Below are 12481 nucleotides of genomic sequence, written 5' to 3'. Positions count from 1 at the left end.
GAGTTCACTCAAACTCACGTCCATCAAGTCGGTGATGCCATCCAGCCATCTCATCCTCTGTCGTCCCCTTCTCCTTCTGCCCCCAATCCCTCCCAGCATCAGAGTCTTTTCCAATGAGTCAACTCTTCGCATGAGGTGGCCAAAGTACTGGAGTTTCAGCTTTAGCATCATTCCTTCCAAAGAACACCCAGGGCTGATCTCCTTTAGAATGGACTGCCTGGATCTCCTTGCAGTCCAAGGGACTCTCAAGAGTCTTCTCCAACATCACAGCTCAAAAGCATCAATTCTTCGGCGCTCAGCCTTCTTCACAGTCCAACTCTCACATCCATACACGACCACTGGAAAAACCATAGCCTTGACTAAACGGACCTTTGTTGGCAAAGTAATGTCTCTGCTCTTCAATATGCTACCTAGGTTGGTCATAACTTTTCTTCCAAGGAGTAAGTGTCTTTTAATTTCATGGCTGCAGTCACCATCTGCAGTGATTTTGGAGCCCCCCAAAATAAAGTCTGACACTGTTTCCACTGTTTTCCCATTTGTTTCCCATGAAGTGATGGGATCAGATGCCATGATCTTCATTTTCTGAATGTTGAGCTTTAAGCCAACTTTTTCACTCTCCTCTTTCACTTTCATCAAGAGGCTTTTTAGTGCCTCTTCACTTTCTGCCATAAGAGTGGTATCATCTGCATATCTGAGGTTATTGCTATTTCTCCCGGCAATCTTGATTCCAGATTGTGCTTCTTCCAGCCCAGCATTTCTCATGATGTACTCTGCATATAATTTAAATAAGCAGGGTGACAATATACAGCCTTGACGTACTCCTTTTCCTATTTGGAACCAGTCTGTTGTTCCATGTCCAGTTCTAACTGTTGCTTCCTGACCTGCATATAGGTTTCTCAAGAGGCAGGTCAGGTGGTCTGGTATTCCCATCTCTTTCAGAATTTTCCACAGTTTATTGTGATCCACACACTCAAAGGCTTTGGCATAGTCAATAAAGCAGAAAAGATGTTTTTCTGTCAAAATGTAAATTATCACAACCTTTTGAGAAGCCAGTTTATCACTGCACAGCAAAAGCTTTGATAATGAGCATAACCCCTCAAAAGGACAAATAATGCTTGATTCTGTTTTTGTGAGATATCTAAAGTAGCCAAAGTCTTAAAAAAGTAGAATGGTGATTGCTACAGACTGTGGTGGGGGAAAGGGAAACTGTTCAATGGGTATAGAATTTCAGCTTTGCAAGATGAAAAAGTCCTAGGGATCAGCTGCACTGCTGCTAAGTCACTTCAGTCGCATCCGACTCTGTGCGAACCCATAGATGGCAGCCCACCAGGCTCCCCCATCCCTGGGATTCTCCAGGCAAGAACACTGGAGTGGGTTGCCACTTCCTTCTCCGATGCATGAAAGTGAAAAGTGAAAGTGAAGTCTCTCAGTCGTGTCTGATTCCTAGCGACCCCATGGACTGCAGCCCACCAGGCTCCTCTGTCCATGGGATTTTCCAGGCAAGAGTACTGGAGTGGGGTGCCACTGCCTTCTCTACAACAGTGTGTAAATAGTTAATACCACAGCACTGCACACTTAAAAAATAGTTAAGATGATAAACCCACCTAAGGAGGTAAAGACCTGTCCTTGGAAAATTATAGAACACTGATGAAAGAAATTGAAGACACAAACAAATGGAAAGATGAACCATGTTCATGGACTGGAAGAATTACTGTTATTAAAATGACCATACTGTCAAAGGCAATCTAGATTTAGTGCAATCCCTATCACAATACCACGAGCATTTTTTACAGAACTAGAACAAGTAATTTTAAAATTTGCATGGATACAAAAAAGAGCCTGAATAGTGAAAACAATATTGAGAAAGGAGAACAGACCTGGAGGAATCATGCTCTCTGACTTTAGACTACACTACAAAGATGCAGTAATCAAAATAGTATGGTATAGGCACAAAAATAGACACATGGATCAATGGAACAGTATACAGAGCCTAGAAATAAACCCATGCACTTATGGTCAATTAATCTACAACAAAGGAGGTAAGAATATACAATGGAGAAAGGACAGTGTCTTCAACAATTTATGTTGGGAATACTGGACGGCTGCATGTAAAACAATGAAATTATAATGCTCCCTAACACTATACACAAAAATAAACTCAAAATGGATTAAATGCCTAAATATAAGACCAAAATCTTTAAAACTCCTAGAAGAAAACATGAGCATAACAAGTTTGACATAAATCGTAACAATTTTTTTGATCTGTCTCCTAAAGCAAAGGAAATAAAAGTAACACACAAGTGGAAAATTATTAAAATATTTTGCATAGCAAAGGAAACCATCAACAAAATGAAAAGACATAGGAGAAAATATTTGCAAATGACATTGTTCAATAAAGGGTTAATATACAAAATATATAAACATTTCATGTACTCAGTATAAAAAAAAAAAACAAACAATCCAGTTGAAAAATGGGCAGAATACCTGAATAGACATTTTCCCAAAGAACATACACAGATGACCAACAAGCACATGAAAAGATGCTCAACATCGTTAATCATCAGTTCAGTTCAATTCAGTTGCTCAGTCATTTCCGACTCTTTGAGACTCCACAGACTGTAGCACTCCAGGCTTCCCTGTCCATCACCAACTCCCAGAGTTTGTTCAAACTCATATCCGTTGAATTGGTGATGTCATCCAACCATCTCATCGTCTGTTGTCCCCTTCTCCTCCTGCCTTCAATCTTTCCCAGCATCAGGGTCTTTTCAAATGAGTCAGTTCTTTGCATCAGGTGGCCAAAGTATTGGAGCTTCAGCTTCAGCATCAGTCCTTCCAATGAATATTGAGGACTGATTTCCTTTAGGATGGACTGGTTGGATCTCCTTGCAGTCCAAGGGACTCTCAAGAGTCTTCAACACCACAGTTCAAAAGCATCAATCCTTCGGCGCTCAGCTTTCTTTATAGTCCAACTCTCCCATCCATACATGACTACTGGAAAAACCATAGTTTTGACTAGACGGACCTTTGTTGGCAAAGTAATGTCTCTGCTTTTTAATTTGCTGTCTAGGTGGGTCATAGATTTTCTTCCAAGGAGTAAGGGTCTTTTAATGTTATGGCTGCAGTCACCATCTGCAGTGATTTTGGAGCCCCCCAAAATAAAGTCTGTAACTGTTTCTATTGTTTCCCCACCTATTTGCCATGAAGTGATGGGACCAGATGCCATGATCTTAGTTTTCTGAATGTTGAGTTTTAAGCCAGCTTTTTCACTCTCCTCTTTCATTTTCATCAAGTGCAAATTAAAACGGCAATGAGATAGCATCTCACATCTGTCAGAATGCCTATCATCAAAAAGACACAAATGTTATTGAGGATGTAGACCAAAAGGAACTCTTGTACACTGTTTGTGGAAATGTAACTTGGTGCAATCACTGTGGAAAACAATATGGAAATTTCTCAAAAAACTAAAAATAAAACTACCACCTGACCCAGCAATTCCACTCCTGGATATACATATTCAAAGAAAATGAAAACACTAATTAAAAAGATACATGCACCCCAATGTTCATAGTGTCATTGTCTACAATTGCCAATTTGGATTTGGACACAACCTAAGTGTTCATCAACAGATGAACGGATGTAGAATGGATATGGAAGGTGTGGTATGTATATACAGTGGAATACTACTCAATCCAAAAAAAAAAAGAATGAAATTTTGCCATTTGCAACAACATGGATGGACTTGGAGGTATTATGCTAAAAGTAGGATAAGTCAGACAGAGAAAGACAAATACTGTATGATATCACTTATATGTGGAATCTAAAAAATAAAAGTATAGTGACCATAACTAAAAAGGATCAGACTCACAAGTATTGAAAACAAACTAGTGGTAATCAGTGGGAAGATGGGGAGGGGGCAAGAAGAGGTAAGGGATTAAGAAGTACAAATTATAAATAAGCTACATGGATATATTGTACAACACAGGGAATATAGCTAGTATGCTGTAGAAATTATAAATGGAATATGACCTTTACACATTGTGAATCATCGTATTTTTCACCTGTAACATGTAATATTCTATATCAACTCTTCTTCAATTTAAAATTTTTTAAAAAGATTTAAGATGGTAGGTTTTATGTTATGTGGGTTTTTTAAATCACAACAAAAAAATAAGCACAACCTTTGACTCAACAACTGCACTTTTAAGTTATCCTAACTAAATAATCAGAGTGGGTGCTATTCCTAAGAGTAAAAAACCAAAACAACCAAAATATTTACGAATAGAGACTGATTAAGTAAATCACAGGATAACTAAAATGGGATTCTATGCACCCATTATAGTGACATAGAAGAACATTTTAAAAATGTTTTTAGTATATTAAATATGACAAGTATATTAAATATAAATTTAGTATATTAAATATACAACATAGTCACAATATTTGTTTTATCATTTCATTTCATGAAAAAGAGGCTGGATAGAAACACATCAAATTGCATATTCAAATTACTTTGAGTGGAGATTATTTTCTCTTCTCTGTGCTTTTCTGTATTTTCCAAATTTTTTTCAGTGAACATTTAAACTTCAGCAAGATTTATATTTTTTTACACTTTTATCACATTGTACAGTTTATAAAATTCGTATAAATTCTGGATTAGATTATAGCTGGAGACAGGGCAGGGACCTTTGGAAGGCTTTATAAAGCCAATGGAAACAGATTAGATATATAGAGTATTAAGTAGTGGAAAAGCTAAACTGGAAGGTTGGAGAAACAGTGGACCACTGATAAAAAGTGAAGGTATGATGAGTTGGCTTGGGAAGGGATGAGGAAGAGGATAAATTAGAGGGGTGTGTGTGTGTGTGTGTGTGAGAGAGAGAGAGGGTGGGGGAGAGAGAGAAATACAGAGAGAGAGAGAGCTAGTTTAAACTTACAGATGGCAATAGGCACAGGGCTCCAGAGAGTCATAGGTGTGGAGGTACTGGTTTGGGATTCTTCATCAGGAAGGTGAAGGCTGGAGCCAGGAGGGAGTGAAAGTCCCCTCTCTGTTCTTCATCCATGAATTTATAATTTCTCTCTCCCTCTCTGTCTCTGGACTGTCAACAGAGTCTTGGCTAGTCTTTCAATTCCCTGGTTGCTTGAGTCAGTGTTTACATGAATATAATTGTAGAATATTTTTACAGTGTATATTGTACTAATATTTCATTCACTTTATTAAGCAACATTTTTTTTTTTTACCCTGGAGTCAAAAATTGTCTGTTTTTTTTCCTTTGTGTAATTATCTATGCATCTACTGATAATCATTCCATAAACTCTCCATCAGGACTGTAAAATGTCTTTTAATCTGGTCACACAAAAATCCAATATATTTCAACTGTTTTTTTCCCTTGGAGAAAAAAACATTCCTTAGGCTTATGCTCTTCGCACTCCAAGCTGTACTCTTAGCTTTGCTGTCCCACTGTAGTTCTGAGAGTTCCCCTAACCACATTTGGGGACTTCCATCTCCTCTTCTTGCCAAAGCCCCTGTCTCCTGGATCTTCCTGTTTGTGGTTTATTCTCTCACTTTGGAGGAGTTCATTCCCCAGTAATTTCCCCAGGAGAGTTTCACGGGAGGTAAATTTTTGAAATCTTGCTTGTCTAAAAATGGCTTTATTTCGCTCTCACACTTGATTGACAGTTTAGCATGGTACAGATTGGAAATCATTTACTCTCAGAATTTTAAAGGCATTGATCCATTGTTGTCTAGCTTTTCATGGGCTAGACTCTGAGAAGGCTTCCCACATGGCACTAGTAGTAAGGAACGCACTTGCCAATGCAGAAGATGTAAGAGATGCTGGTTTGATCCCCGTGTCGGGAAGATCCCCTGGAGGAAGGCATGGCAACCCACTCCAGTATTCTTGCCTGGAGAATACCATGGACAGAGGGGCCTGGTGGGCTAGAGTCTATAGGGTTGTAAAGAGTCAGACATGACTGAAGCACCTTTGCACACATGCAGGCTCTTGAGAAGTCTGATTTATTCTGATTTCGGTTACTTCCTATGTAATTTTTGTTTGTTGTTTCTGGAAGCTTTTAGGACATGTATTTTCCCTTCTTGATCTTTTGAACCTTTATCATGATAAGTAATAATAATGTAAGTCTTTTTCATGCATTACAGTAGGTATTCAGTGGCCCCTTTCAATCAGGTAACATATAGTCTTCAATTCTGGGAAATTTTCATTGTGTTAGATTTCCTTGTTTTTTTCCATCATTTCTTCTCTTACTTTCTATCTCCTGGCTTTGCTTATTCTAACTCTATAAGAGATTTTTCTGAACTTTACCCTCTAGTTTTTCTGTTGAATTTGCTCATTTTTTGCTATAAAATTTTAATTTCCAATGTTCTTCCTGGTTCCTTGGCTTTCTTTTGGTAGCCTCTTGCTTTTGTGTTGTTGATTCAGGATCTTATTTCATGCTTCTGAGGATATCAGTTGTTGTTTTCTCCCATTTTCTTCCACTTCTTAGACTGCCTCTGTTTATTATTGTCGTTCGCTTTCCTGGTAGCTCAGACGGTAAAGTGTCTGCCTAAAATGCGGGAGTGTCTGCCTAAAATGCGGGAGACTCGGGTTCGATTCCTGAGTCGGGAAGACCCCCTGGCGAAAGAAATGGCAACCCACTCCAGTATTCTTACATGGAAAATCCCATGGACTGAGGAGCCTCGAAGGCTACAGTCCATGGGGTCACAGAGTCGGACACGAGTGAGCGACTTCACTTTCTTTCACTTTCACTTTCAAGTTGCAGACTTTTCTCAGATAATAATAATAGCTGCCATTTACTGGGTGTAAGGGCTTCCTTCGTGGCTCAGACAGCGAAGAATGTGCCTGAAATGCAGGAGACCTGGATTCCATCCCTGGGTCAGGAAGATCCCCTGGAGAAGGAAATGGCAACCCACTTCAAAATTCTTGCCTGGAGAATTTCATGGACAGGGGAATCTGGGGAGCTACTGTCCATGTGGTCACAAAGAGTTGGACATGATTGAGCAACTAACAGGCTTCTCTGATAGCTCAGACCTTAAAGAATCTGCCAGCAATGCGGGAGAAGTAGGTTCGATCCCTGGGTCGGGAAGATCCCCTGGAGAAGGAAACGGCAACCCACTCCAGTATTCTTGCCTGGAAAATCCCTCGGACAGAGGAGCCTTGCGGGCTACCGTTGATGGCGTAGAAAAGAGTCCGACACAGCTGAGCGGCTAACACTTTCATTGGGTGTAAAGCACAGTTCTAAGTATTTTACATGTTTTAACTAATTTAATCTTTACACCCAATTAAGGCGTTACCATTCTTATCCTCAATTTACCAATAAGATACAAACTACTGTGGATAGTTCACCAGGCTCCTCAGTCCTTGGGATTCTCCAGGCAAGAATACTGGACTGGGTTGCCATTTCCTTCTCCGGGGCATCTTCCTGGCCCAAGGATCCAACTCGTATCTCTTTTGTCTCTTGAATCTCCTGCGTTGACAGGCATGTTCTTTACCATTAGTGCCACCTTGGAAGTCCTGTAAAATAAATAAGCTACAGTATATATTGTACAGCACAAGGAATATAGCCAATATTTTATAATAACTATAAATGGAGTATAACCTTTTAAAAAAGAGTGATTGGTTTATTTACTATTTTGGTATATGAGGCTGTGGTAAAATTTTAAAAAGTTGATTTTCCTGAAAAAATTACAAAGAAATGTAAAAAATTTTACTGGTAAGGAGAATTCCCTGGCAGTCCAGTGGTTAGAGCCCTGAGCCTTCACTGCTGGGGGTGTGGGTGCCATCCCTGGCTGGGAAACTAAGATCCCACCTACTGTGTGATGAGGCCAGAACAAGAAGTTTACTAGTAGGGAAACAGTAGGTTACAACTCTCACCCAGGTCACACAGCTCAGAAGTGAACCTGAATGTAATCAAACTTGCAGCTTTCCAGTTTAGGAAATCTGAGAAATAGAGAAATACATTAAATGTTACCACAGGAATATAATTGGCCAAATCCACAATGTGTCCCTTTGTATAAGACAATTCACCAACAATCAAGTGTGTAAGGAAAGCTTTTGAAAGAAGGGCAGAGGAATCATTATGGAATAAAGACACTTAAGAAATTTAATCACAAAATACAATGTGTGTTCCTTGTTTGGATCCAAGTTTGAACAAGCCATTATAAAAAGACATGTTTGACATCATTGAAAGCATATGAACAGAGACTGGACACCAGATAATATTAAGGGATTGCTTGTGCTTCTTCCAGCCCAGCGTTTCTCATGATGTACTCTGCATAGAAGTTAAATAAGCAGGGTGACAATATACAGCCTTGATGTACTCCTTTTCCTATTTGGAACCAGTCTGTTGTTCCATGTCCAGTTCTAACTGTTGCTTCCTGACCTGCATATAGGTTTCTCAAGAGGCAGGTCAGGTGGTCTGATATTCCCATGTCTTTCAGAATTTTCCACAGTTTATTGTGATCCACACAGTCAAAGGCTTTGGCATAGTCAATAAAGCAGATGTTTTTCTGGAAATCTCTTGATTTTTCCATGATCCAGCGGATGTTGGCAATTTGATCTCTGGTTCCTCTGCCTTTTCCAAAACCAGCTTATATGCAGAGTACATCATTAGAAGCTGGGCTTCTAATCATCATTCCAGCTGGGCTGGAAGAAGTACAAGCTGGAATCAAGATTGCTGGGAGAAATATCAATAACCTCAGATATGCAGATGACACCACCCTTATGGCAGAAAGTGAAGAGGAACTAAAAAGCCTCTTGATGAAAGTGAAAGAGGAGAGTGAAAAAGTTGGCTCAAAACTCAACATTCAGAAAACGAAGATCATGGCATCCGGTCCCACCACTTCATGGGAAATAGATGGGGAAACAGTGGAAACAGTGTCAGACTTTATTTTTGGTGCAGTGCTCCAAAATCACTGCAGATGGTGACTGCAGCCATGAAATTAAAAGACGCTTACTCCTTGGAAGGAAAGTTATGACCAACCTAGATAGCACATTGAAAAGCAGAGACATTACTTTGCCAACAAAGGTCCATCTAGTCAAGGCTATGGTTTTTCCAGTAGTCATGTATGGATGGGAGAGTTGGACTATAAAGAAAGCTGAGCGCTGAGGGATTGATGGTTTTGAACTCTGGTGTTGAAGACTCTTGAGAGTCCCTTGGACTGCAAGGAGATCCAACCAGTCCATTCTAAAGGAGATTGGTCCTGGGTGTTCTTTGGAAGGAATGATGCTAAAGCTGAAACTCCAGTACTTTGGCCACCTCATGCGAAGAGTTGACTCATTGGAAAAGACTCTGATGCTGAGAGGGATTGGGGGCAGGAGGAGAAGGGGACGACAGAGGATGAGATGGCTGGATGGCATCACCGACTTGATGGACGTGAGTTTGAGTGAACTCCGGGAGTTGGTGATGGACAGGGAGGCCTGGTGTGCTGTGATTCATGGGGTCGCAAAGAGTTGGACACGACTGAGCGACTGAACTGAACTGATTGTCAATTTTGATAGGTCTATACCTATGGCATGAAGGGTGTAGTTGTGTGTGTGTGTGTGTTAAAAATTACTGAGAACTCCCAAGAGCTTCAGTTTCTGTGGGTTATGTTTTTGAAACTACCATATTAGAAATTAAAACAGAGATACTTAAATTACAATTATTGCTTCATTTGAAAACAAAAATAATAAACACATTACATGTTAACATGCACAACATGTTTTATGAAAAACAATTATTTTCTGAAACAAAAAAGTTAGTGAGAAAGATGAGCTTGTTTTCTGTTTCTGTAAATCTTTTTATGTGTCTGGCTTAATAGAAGTCAGCTGTATCCTCATGCAAGCTACTGCATTCAATCAGGAAGTTCATGTAGTTAATCCTTGAACAACGATGGTTTGAATTGCCCAGGTCCACTTATATGTGGATATTTTTCTTTTTCTTTAAAAATTTTTTTTTAAATTGAAGTAGTTGATTTCCAGAGTTGTATTTGTTTCTAGTATATAGCAGAATGATTCAGTTATATATATATATATTTATTATTTTTTAATACTTTTTCTACTATGATTTCTTACAGCGTATTGACTCTGGCCCCTGTGCTATACAGTAGGTCCTTGTTGTTTATCTATTTTATGTATAGTATGTTGTATCTGCTAATTCCAAACTCCTTCTTTATTCCTTACTTCCCCCTTTCCCTTTGTTAACCATAACTTTGCTCTCTCTGTCTGTGATCCAGTTTCTGTTTGGTAAATAAGTTCATTTGTGCCATATTTTAGATTCCACATGTAATATCATAATGGCATTTGTCTTTCTCCTTCTGACTCACTTCATCTAGTATGATAATCTATAGGTCCGTCCATGTTGCTGCAAATAGCATTATGTCATTCATTTTAATGGGTGAGAGGAGCCTAGTGGGCTGCCGTCTATGGGGTCGCACAGAGCCGGGCACGACTGAAGCGACTTAGCAGCAGCAGCAGTATTCCATTGTGTGTGTTCATCTACTTTATCCATTCAGCTGTTGATGGACATTTAGGTTGCTTCTATGTCTTGGCTATTGTAGATAGTGCTGCTTCGAACACTGAGGTGCATATATCTTTTTGAATTACAGTTTTCTCTGGATATGTGCCCAGGAGTGGGATTGCTGGATCATATGGCAACTTTATTTTTCACCTTTTTAAGGAAACTCCAGGCTGTTTTTCATAGTGGCTACATCAATTTACATTCCCACCAACAGTATAGGAGGGTTCTCTGGAAAAGGAGTATTTCAATCACCTCAGATAATTGTGGATTTTTCTTCTTTGATGCTAGAAGAAACTTGACAAGTTACCACTTGTCTTAAAAGTTATTGCCGCTTAGAATCTAAAACTATACCAGTGAACTGTTCCTATCTTTCCTCGCCTATTTATTGAGATATAATTGTGTAAGTTTATAATAGTGTATAAGTTTGAGATGTACAATAGGTTGATTTGACACACTTACAGATTGCAATCTGATTACCATCATAAAGGCAGTTACCACCACCAGCACATCACATGATTACCATTTCTTTTTTGTGGTGAGAGCATTTAAGATCTACTCTTTTGTTGTTCAGTCACTAAGTCCTGTCTGACTCTTTGAGACCCCAAGGACTGTAGCATTCCAGGCCTCCCTGACCTTCACTATCTCCCTGAATTTGCTCAGACTCATGTTCATTGAGTCAGTGATGCCATCCAACCATCTCATTCTCTATCACCCCCTTCTCCTCCTACCCTCAACCTTTCCCAGCATCAGAGTCTTTTCCAATGAGTTGGCTCTTCGCATCAAGTGGCCAAAGTATTGGAGCTGCAGCTTCAGCATCAGTCCTTCCAGTGAATATTCAGGGTTCATTTCCTTTAGGGCTATCTGGTTTGATCTACTCTTTTAGCAACTTTCAAATATATTATATACCAATGAACTTTTCATACTGTTACAGTAAAATACACTAGATTATCTTGAATTTTGGTGGATCTTTTACTCATGCATGGTTGTCAACACATGTATTAGTCAATTTGAGTTTACTGGTTCACTGAATTGTGCAGATCTTTCAAATGTTGACACATTTCATATTCATTAAGGTCACTACCAATCTCATCAGGAAAATCTTCCTTTAGTGGGAAACCATTAGGCTCACAGTAGCAGATAAAAGTTTTCCAAACTTATAATTTTCAACCAAAATACCAAATCTCTTTGGCAACAAACACTGTCAGTTGTTCTCCTTGAAGTAACAGGTGCCCTTTGCTCCTTTTAGAGAAAACAACTGCTGAGTCCCCAAGTCTGGATAATCATAGTTTGTCTGTTGGTTATACTTTTTGGTAGGAATGAAGTTCATGAGTAAAGGGCTAGTTCAGCTCACAAGTCATCATTGCTGTGCTTTTCCTGGAGAAAGTCATTGTATCTTGATACGCAGCAGAACTGCTTACGTCTACTTCCATTTTGACACACTGAATATTTAAAAGATACGTGCTCAGTGGTTGCGCTTCAATAAAATCAGCAACTTCTACTGCAGTTTGGTGCCACTTCCTCAATTGTACTAAGATGCCGTCAGTTTTACCCATCATTGATTTTGCAGGTTCAGGGAAAACGTCAACACCTTGAAAAAGACAAATGATGGCTCAGTGAACATGATCACACAGGGGTCCCTTGAAACGATCTCAGGGACTCTCAGAATTCATGGATCCACATTGAGAACTGCTGTCCCAGAGAAATTGTTGCAAATATAAACTGGGTAACATAGGTCAAGAATGTTCATAGCAGCACTGTTTGTAAAAGCAAAAGCCCAGAAATAAGCCTCACTGTTATCGATGAGGAAATGGGCAGACTGTTGGTATACTCATATTAAATACAATGACCTACCACACAGCGGGGCTTCCCAGGTGACTCAGTGGCTAAGGAATCCTCCTGCCATCCAGGAGACACAAGAGACTTGGGGTCAATCCCTGGGTTGGGAAGATCCCCTGGAGAAAGAAACGGCAAC

The sequence above is a fragment of the Bison bison genome, unplaced genomic scaffold (assembly GCF_000754665.1).
Source record: "Bison bison bison isolate TAMUID 2011002044 unplaced genomic scaffold, Bison_UMD1.0 scf7180017864484, whole genome shotgun sequence".
Lineage (NCBI taxonomy): Eukaryota > Metazoa > Chordata > Mammalia > Artiodactyla > Bovidae > Bison > Bison bison.
This window is presented reverse-complemented; position numbering follows the sequence as displayed.